Source organism: Bombina bombina, chromosome 5, assembly GCF_027579735.1.
Source record: "Bombina bombina isolate aBomBom1 chromosome 5, aBomBom1.pri, whole genome shotgun sequence".
NCBI classification, from domain to species: Eukaryota; Metazoa; Chordata; class Amphibia; order Anura; family Bombinatoridae; genus Bombina; species Bombina bombina.
Genome location: NC_069503.1, coordinates 1103164022 through 1103174289, shown reverse-complemented (window position 1 = coordinate 1103174289; position 10268 = coordinate 1103164022). Strand labels below are relative to the sequence as shown.

The 10268-nt window shown below is 36.2% G+C and overlaps 1 protein-coding gene across 2 annotated transcripts in view; it reads left to right on the top strand.

Moving 5' to 3' along the window:
- The window catches only part of TRAPPC9 (trafficking protein particle complex subunit 9), a 1774054-nt gene that overhangs the window by 1178895 nt on the left and 584891 nt on the right, over nt 1-10268 (top strand). The gene's annotated exons all lie outside the window — the stretch shown is intronic.

Sequence of the window (10268 nt, the reverse complement as noted above, 5' to 3'; positions counted from 1 at the left end):
TAGTGTCCTTATTGTTTTATTTATTTACTGACAAGCTTATTTACAGGGACACTATCTCACCATAAATAAGTTTACAGGGACGCTATCACCATAAATAAGTTTGTTTTGTTTTATACACTGTATCCTCCATTTATTAGTAAACGATAATATTTCATTTCTCTTCAAAACGTTATATAATGTAAATCCTTAAACTAAATTGTCACCTAGTGTAGAGGGAGAAACTCACAGATTAAGTCATTTTTGACTACCATGTAAAACCTTATTGTGCTGCATGTTCTTTTACCAAATAAGTAATCACATTTATTATACTTATTATTGGGAGATACGTTATTTTGAAGAAACATGCTAGTTGGGTGTATACACAGTTGTTATAATAAAATGCCACTCTATGTTTTTTATTGTTATTGTTACAGGATTAATATGTATTAGCACAACACACAGATACACACATCCTTTTATACAGTTACTAGGTTTTTGCACCCTGCTTAAAGGGATACTAACCCCACATTTTTCTTTCACGATTCAGATAGAGCATGCAATTCTAAGCAACTTTCTAATTTACTCCTATTATCAATTCTTCTTTGTTCTCATGTTATCTTGATTTGAAAAAGCAGTAATAAAAGGTTAGGAGCCGGCCCATTTTTTTAGTTCAGCACCTTGGTAGAGCTGCTGATTGGTTTGCTACATTTAGCCACAAATCAGCAAGTGCTACCCATGTGCTGAACAAAAAATGGTCTGGCTCTAAAGCTTACAGTACTGCTTTTTCAAATCAAGATAGCATGAGAACAAAGAAAAATTGATAATAGGAGTAAATTAGAAAGGTGCTTAAAATCTCATGCTCTATCTGAATCATGAAAGAAAAAAATGGGGTTTAATATCCCTTTAAGGGTTAAAAGGTTGGTTTTGTAGATTGAATTGCACATCTTCATATAAATACATGGAATTGAGTAATGAAATGTGCCAATACATTTTAGAGTGGTGTTTATTGAGAATAAATTACTGATTTCAATTATGTTACATTATGCCATTAACATGGTTAAGAACACCATGGCACACTGCAAATTGTAACATGTCTTAAAGGGACATTCAAACACTTTGGGACTGTAAAATAAATTGATTAATTATACTGTATGTTGTTAAAAAAAGTTTAAAACGATGTATCCCCTTTAAATGATTTCTGAAATAGAAGTGTAGATTCCAGACTTAAAGGGACACTGAATGTTTTCTTTCGTGATTCAGATATGCAATTTTAAGCAACTTTCTAATTTACTCCTATTATCAATTTCTCTTCTTTCACTTGCTATCTTTATTTGAAAAAGAAGGCATCTAAGCTTCTTTTTTGGTTCAGACCTCTGGACAGCACTTTTTTATTGGTGGAGAAATTTATCCACCAATCAGCAAGAATAACCCAGGTTAATCACCAAAAATGGGCCGGCATCTAAACTTACATTCTTGCATTTCAAATAAAGATACCAAGAGAATTAAGAAAATTTGATAATAGGAGTAAATTAGAAAGTTGCATGCTCTATCTGAATCACAAAAGAAAAAAATTGGGTTCAGTGTCCCTTTAACACCTCTATATCCCATACAGTCATTGGCGCATACTCTAGTGATCCATTTTTAACTGCCCCTAATTAGTCTCAGCAGAGAAGGAAACCTAGATTACATATAAAACAAATGAAGAGGAAGTAGGTGCCTCAAATAAGAGGTTCCTAAAAGTCTAGGGAGAAAGCACACATATCAAAAAGAGACAGAGTATGCCAAAATACAAAACACACTTTAACATACAAATATAAAACTGCACATACTAGGGATCCCTTAGTATCAAACTAAATGAGCCGGCAAAGTCAGGTGCACCTAGAGCAAAAGTTGTAAATAAAATCCACTAGTTACGAATATGCTTGTAACTGTTTCCAAAGTACTGAATCCAATACCCAAATGGCGGTGACAAAGTTGAAATCTTGTAAACGTAGTGGATACCGGATTATGCGGTGCAAAAGAGCCAGAACAAACAGGCATCAACCCCACACAATAAAGGCTAATAGGAAACACACTGGCACAGAAAAGAGGAGCCCAAATAAAGCGTGTCAACAGGTTTGACCGCTATTGAAGTGTCCCCCAACACCACCGATCAGTTATCATATACCTGTCTCCTTTACGCCACAGCTCCTCTAAGCGTCACTGCCGTTTTCCGTGTGCTGCCTTTTGGGTTGATCCTGTACATGGGGGGATCCCATGTAAGTGAACGCTGCAAAGCTTTGGCCCGCTCATTTAGTTTGATACTAAGGGATCCCTAGTATGTGCAGTTTTATATTTGTATATTAAAGTGTGTTTTTTATTTTGTCATACTCTGTCTCTTTTTTATATTTGTGCAGTTGTGCTTTCTCCCTAGACTTTTAGGAACCTTTTATTTGAGGCACCTACTTCCTCTTCATTGGTTTTATATATAATTTTTCTAGGATGCACCTGCTTTATATTTATATGTACAATATTTAGGAATGAGCTGACCTCTTTTAAGTATTAAACCTAGATTACAACATGGTGGTGTCTGTTGCTTTATGAACACTAAAACTTAAGACTTATTTTTTTGAATATTTAAATAACAACCTGAGATTTGATTATGTCAATTTATTTAGTGTTTAATGTCCCTCTAAGTAATCATCATTGTTGCCATTATTTATTTTGCATCCTATGAATCCATAAAGTGATTCTCTATTAAGTGATATTTGGAGTTAAAAATCTGAAATAATGTAAAGCTACTAAAGTAAAATTTGTTGAAATGATCTTTGATTTGCTGTTTGAATAAACTGTCTTGAGCACAACATGCTGAAGAATAAAGACAATCTGGTAAGTACCGCAGCTGGTAACATAGTTGTTATTGTGTTTCTGGTGTTCTCTTTAAAGACCCTCTTGACAGAACAGTGATAAAATATTTGTACTATGGCCTGGGAGTAGTAATATGACATTGCCCATGATCCCAATGTCCTATAAAAATACAGTTTTTTTATTACAAACTTATGCAATGTATCAGACATGATTTAGATACTACCTCTCTAAACTGGACTTAAAGGGTCATGAAACCCCAACATTTTCTTTCATGATTCAGATAGAGAATACAATTTTAAACAACTTTCTAATTTACTTCTATTATCTAATTTGTTTCATTTTCTTGGTATCATTTGTTAAATGAGCAGCAATTGCATTAATGGTTTCTAACTGAACACATGGGTGAGCCAATCACAATCAATATATATATATGCAGCCACCAATCAACTGCTAGAACCTAGGTTCTCTGCTGCCCCTGAGCTTGCCTAGGTAAACCTTCCAGCAAAGGATAACAAGAGAAGCAAATTAAATAATAGAAGTGAATTGGAAAGTTGTTTAAAATTGTATTCTCTACTTGAATCATGAAAGAACATGTTTGGGTTTCTTGTCCCTTTAATGTCATATAGTGTATGTAGCTTAATGTGTCTTACAGACTTAAGTTTGTACTAGGGCAATTAAAGGGACACTAGTGAAAAATAGAATCATGATATTATAATAGTTCAACTATAAATAAAGCCTTTTTCAATGTGTGTCATGTATTAAATACGTATCGTTTTATAAATATCTATTTTTGAAAATTTAACTATTTCCAAACCCACTGAGTTGTCTGCCGTTATGAATTTCTAATCCGGGCTGACAATTGCAGTTGAAAGATGGCGACTGCAAGACTCAATGCGCATGCGCCAGTTAGCGCAACGTCATCACATACGTCATTGCATGCGTTTTATTGAGTCTATTATTGGTCATGCCGGCTTCTGTGCCGCTATATGCGCATGCGAGACTAACCTGATCCCATGCGTGGAATGACGATAATGTATTTAAATTTTATGCACATTCTCGCCATCTGATTGGCAAGTATGTTAGACCATAGACAGCCCACATTTGAGGGCTGGATTACGTGATGTTATGAGGATAAAATAAATCATTACTTTACTGATAAAGGGAGCTTCATTTCTGAAACAAAAAAGATACACTCCATTGTTTAGATAATTGCAATGCTAAATCTTTCTTCCAATTTGAATAGCAAAACCAAAAGTTAGTAATCCTTTAATCACAATCGTACATTTGACATGTTATGCTTTAAGGAATTAGTAAGTACAGGTGGCCCTCGGTTTACAACGGTTCAATTTGCACCGTTTCAGAATAACAACCTTTTTTTCAGTCATGTGACTGCTATTGAAAAGCATTGAGAAGCAGTGCATTGATTAAAATAGCCAGTAGGTGCAGCTGTCCGCTTGTATTGCAGCAAAGATATGCAAGCCAAGCAAGCTGAAATGAATCAGTTTAACCAGACCTGAGCTATCGAGCAGATTTCAAAGGAACAAGATCTTCCTGTCTATAAATCAGTCCAGATTGGAATGCATAGAAAGAACTGTTTGCAGAAAAATGCAAGTAAAGTCTGTGTTGTGTGATTATTTTATTAGGTTTATAATGCTGTTTATCAAATGTTTTTGTTCATTTAACTTAGTTTAATTATATATTTTGTGTTGTGTGATTATTTTATTAGGTTTATAATGCTGTTCAGCATTTAAAGTCTTCATTTCAAAGCTTTAAAAATAATGTATTAGGTGTTACTTATGACAATTTTGAGAGGGGCCTGGGACCTAACTCCCTCACTTCCCAATGACTTACATTATAAACTGGGTTTCAATTTACAACGGTTTTGATTTACAACCATTCCTTCTGGAACCTAACCCCAGCGTAAACTTAGGGCTACCTGTATATGAGCCACCTAGATGGCAGTTAGTTTGCATTTTTCCTATTTTCCCGTTGGTCTTATTTTATGTCTATGACATCCTATATACTCACATGCAATATTTATATCTGGCCTTCACCACGGTTCTGGTTCTACGTCCAGTCTTCTTTTTAACTACAGTTATCTGCTATGCAGTGACATATCGGGTATTAACTGTTTTTGATTTTTTTTTCTTTTTCTCTTCAAAAATAATCCCTAAAGGCTCACTGTCCACATGGTTAAACCTAGTCATTATTACTGGTAGTTAAGTGTAGTTGATTATATTTTTGTTTGATCAGGTTTTTGTAACACCCCTTTACTTTACTGACCACTCTTGTTGGCTGATTAGAAGCATTTCTATAAAGTCCTTCTGGGTGTAAGATAGACACGGGTCATAAGGGCACGGCACCATTATTCACTTTGTAAAGCAGATTGGGCATTTGGGCTCTTCATACCTATAGCTATAAGAGTATTTCATAGCTAAAGCACAACCCTGCAGTTCTTGCTGCTTATAAGTCTGTAAGGGTAGACCTTCATCTATAAAAGAAATGGTGCTTCATAACTCATACGTAATTGAAAAAGCTCCCATAATCTCTTGCAGAGTCATAGAGTTCAAGCCCATCCAAAATTGATGGCATATTTTATGTTTACTGCTGGCAGAGTCCCAAGTGTGAGTAAAACAGGGATATCAGTACCAATGTATTTCAGTGGGCAATAGGCAAATGTGTTTAACCTGGTGTGATTGCTGTACTCCCATGAATGTGAGCAATGGGATATGTATGCTAATGCAGGATAAAGATACTAGAATACCCCACATAGGAATGCTCAAACTTTACTGAACTACAACAGAGCCGGTCTGCAGGCGTCTTGTTCCAGTTGCCTTGTGATGGTTGCTCTTCGTCTATGGTAATATTGTGCTTATTAGTCTTTGTCGTCATATAGCACTGCTCTGGCACCTAGTGAGAGACAGCTCAGCTGCATCCTATGTACAATCACAAAACTGCAGAAATATTATAGTGTCACCCATTTCCAGAGTTGTTATTATTGTAATTCCATATTGCTATAAATAAGTCTTATCCCTTTACCTCCTCTTTTAAAGGACCAGTAAATACGATAAAATTACATCATTTAAAAAAGCATAATAAAAAAGACAAAGCAATAATAATACTCTGAATTTCAGATAAGCATTGGATTTTTTTCTGATAAATTTATATTTTCCCCATTTGCTGGCCCTCTGTCATGTGATATCCATCAGCCAATCACAGATCAGTATATATATACTCTGTGAATTTGTGCACATTCTCAGTAGGAACTGGTGCCTCAAAGTGTGTAAATCACGAAAGTCTAATGTTGACTGTAGCGTTCCTTTAACCAAATTACAGGCGAATTACCCCTCAGCCTTTTAATCTGCGCTTAAGTGAAAGAAGAGAGAATTTTTTTGTCTCTGTATTTCAACGTCAAAGAGGCTGATTTAACAATGTCCTCCGCACATCGATAAAGGCCGACAGCATATGCTGTCAGCATTTATCATAGCACAAGCATTTTTAGTGAAATGCTTGTGCAATGCTGCCCCTGCACATTCACAGCCAATCGGCCGCTAGCAGGGGTGTCGATCAACCCGATTGTATCTGATCGGACTGATTGCTGTCCGCCGCCTCAGAGGTGGCAGACGAGTTAAGGATCACTGCTCTTAAGTGTCAAAATGTATTGACGTTTTGGGGACTAATATAAAATTCTGATGAAGGGGATATGTTAATCCCCGAAACATCAATACATTTTGACAATTGTGATGTCTAAAAATCCTGTGAGTGCATTTACTTTGGTGTCTCTCTCTCTTTCTTCTCTCTCTCTCTTCTCTCTCTCTCTCTTCTCTCTCTCTCTTCTCTCTCTCTCTCTCTTCTCTCTCTCTTCTCTCTCTCTCTCCTCTCTCTCTCTCTCTCTCTCTCTCTCTTCTCTCTCTCTTCTCTCTCTCTTCTCTCTCTCTCTTCTCTCTCTCTTCCCTCTCTCTCTCTCTTCTCTTCTCTCTCTCTCTCTTCTCTCTCTCTCTCTTCTCTCTCTCTTCTCTCTCTCTCTTCTCTCTCTCTCTTCTCTCTCTCTCTCTCTCTCTTCTCTCTCTCTTCTCTCTCTCTCTCTCTCTTCTCTCTCTCTCTCTCTCTCTCTTCTCTCTCTCTCTCTCTCTCTCTCTCTCTCTTCTCTCTTCTCTCTCTCTTCTCTCTCTTCTCTCTCTCTCTCTCTCTCTTCTCTCTCTCTCTCTCTCTCTTCTCTCTCTCTTCTCTCTCTCTCTCTCTTCTCTCTCTCTTCTCTCTCTCTTTCTTCTCTCTCTCTCTTCTCTATGTCTCTCTCTCTCTTCTCTCTCTCTTCTCTCTCTCTCTCTCTCTCTCTTCTCTCTCTCTCTTCTCTCTCTCTCTTCTCTCTCTCTCTCTTCTCTCTCTTGTTTTGTTTTTTGAGGCAAAAAGCAAACTATTTTCCTTTGAGATTCTCCTCAACATTCTGAGCCAATTTGGAATGATTGATAAGATGAATTAGTTGTTCTTTCTCTGGCAAGTTCGGCCTTGTAGATACAGTTGCACCACAGCGTATGTTAGTCGTGTTCCTAGCTATACACACTACACTTGATATATCAGAGCTCAGTAATTATATAAGTGACACAACACCGTATAGCAAATTGAGAACAAGATATAGACCTAGTTTAGACAGCACAACATAATACACATAAATACAGAGACATAAATGCTTTTGGTAATCTTGAATATAGATCTGTACAAATCAGGAAATAAATGCTGTATAACTATGGTCTTTTTCAGGCAGTACTCATTGTTCAAGTTGTTAAATGCGCTTATTACTTTTACTAACTGTTACTAAAGCATTAAAAGGTGTAAACACAGTCCCATGTGAAAAACTGAGTAAATTGAATTAGTAAATATATCTTCTTATTTAACCCCCCCCCAGGAGTCATGTATATACTGCTTACGTGCATGTGCTGTCTGCATTTATCATTGCACAAGCATTTCGTGTAAAATGCTTGTGCAATACCGCCCCCTGCATATTCGCAGCCAATCGGCCGCTAGCAGGGGGTGTCAATCATCCCGATCGAATTGCTGTCCACTACCTCAGAGGTGGCGGACGAGTTAAGGTGCAGCAGTCTTAAGACTACGGGGGTAGATTGCAGCATCCGCTGCTTGATAAATCTACCCCTTATTATCAAATTTTCTTTGTTCTCTCGCTATCTTTCTTTAAAAAGCAGGACCATTTTAGGTTCAGCACCCTGGATAGCGCTTGCTATTTTAGCATCTTTCTTTGTTTCAGCATACTGAGGTAGTGTCTTAAAGGATAACTTTCTGTTATAATTTTTAAGCTAAACAACTAACATATTAAAGTTAATAAACATTAATTAAAACCTACTGACCTATATTTTCTCCAAAACGAAGTTTCATAACGTTCTAAAAGTTATATCTTTTATTCGCCGATGATGTCACGTTATCCTGCCCACTATTTTCAGCACTGCATGTTCAAAATACTTAAACCAATAACTTTGTGTTTAAAGCGCCATTTTGAAACCTAGGTATTGTAAACGGATTGGTACAGAGCAAAGGATACCCACGGAGTGGGTTTGGAAAACAATTAAATTTGCAGACAAGATTTCTGACATACGGTAGAGATATGTTAATGAAATGCTATTGATAAAAAGCGTATTTGGGGTAGTTAGTTAGTAACAGGCATAGAAAATATTTACTTACAGTGGCCCTTTAAGCATTGATAATACAGAGATCCTCAAAGATAAACAGCGGATTGCAACTTTATACTTTCAAGATCATCTGTAGCCTTGATTTGATAATAATTGTGCACTATTTGTGTTCTCTTTTGCTTGACAATAAGTTCCTTGAAGAAGCTACGTATAGTCCTATTGTGATCTATTGGTATCCTTTGAATTTATGTTTTGTGTCCAAGTTACTTAAAGGGACATGAAACCCAATGATTCAAATTTGCTTTGTTCTTTTAGTATCCTTTGTTGAAGAAGCAGTGATCTTCTACTGGGAGCTAGCTGAACACATCTTGTGAGCCAATGACAATAGTTATATATGTCCAGCCCACATTGCTGCTCCTGAACCTACCCAAGTATGCTTTTCAAGAAAGGATACCAAGAGAGCAAAGCAAATTAGATTAAAGGAGTGTTTAAAATTGCATGCTTTGTCTGAATGATGGTAAATAAGCTTAAAGAGATAGGAAACTCAAAATTAAACTTGCATTATTCAGATAGAGCATGTAATTTTGAGACCCTTTTAAATTAATTTCTATTTTAAAATGTGCTTTGTTCTCTTAGTATCCCTTGTGCACATATCCTACACTAGTGGGAGCTAGCTGCTTATTGGTGCCTGTACACATTTGTCTCTTGTGATTGGCTAACTAGATGAATTCAGCTTGCTGCCAGTAGTTCAATATGCTTCTTCAGCAAAGGATAACAGGAGAATAAAGCACATTTGATAATAGAAGTAAATTGGGAAGTTGTTTAAAAATATATGTTCTATCCAAATTGCAAAAGAACATTTTTGAGTTTCCTGTCCCTTTAATTTTGAATTTACTGTCCCTTTAATAAAATGTATGTTTATTAATATCAAAAATTCCTAATGTTTCTGTCATTTTTCAATTTATTTATCAACATGTTCATTATTAATTATCAATTATTGCCTTTCAACCACCTCATAAAGCTTGTGCCATATATTTGTGCTTTTATAATTCTAGGTTTGTTCTTCTGCTCATTAGTAAAATAACATTATTGTTTCTTTATTTGCTTTCACTTACTAAGCACTGCAGGAGTCTGCGATTAAAGGGATATGAAAACCAATTTTTTTCTTTCATGATTCAAAAAGAGGATACGATTTTAAACAACGTTCTAATTTACCTCTATTTACAATTGTTCTTCATTCTCTTGTTATTTCTTGTTGAAAAGAAGGGCCATAAGCTCAGGGACCTTCCCGTGTCTGGGGCACTATAAGGCAGCAGTTTTGCAACATTGCCACCTCTTTGCAAGAGAACTAGATGGCAGCACTATTTCCTGTCATGTAGTACTAATGTTATACATTAGCAAGAGCACTAGATGGCAGCACTATTTCCTGTCATGTAGTACTAATGTTATACATTAGCAAGAGCACTAGATGGCAGCACTATTTCCTGTCATGTAGTACTAATGTTATACATTAGCAAGAACACTAGATGGCAGCACTATTTCCTGTCATGTAGTACTAATGTTATACATTAGCAAGAGCACTAGATGGCAACACTATTTCCTGTTATGTAGTACTAATGTTATACATTAGTTTAGCAAGAGCACTAGATGGCAGCACTATTTCCTGTCATGTAGTACTAATGTTATACATTAGCAAGAGTACTAGATGGCAGCACTATTTTCTCTCATGTAGTACTAATGTTATACATTAGCAAGAGCACTAGATGGCAGCACTATTTCCTGTCATGTAGTACTAATGTTATA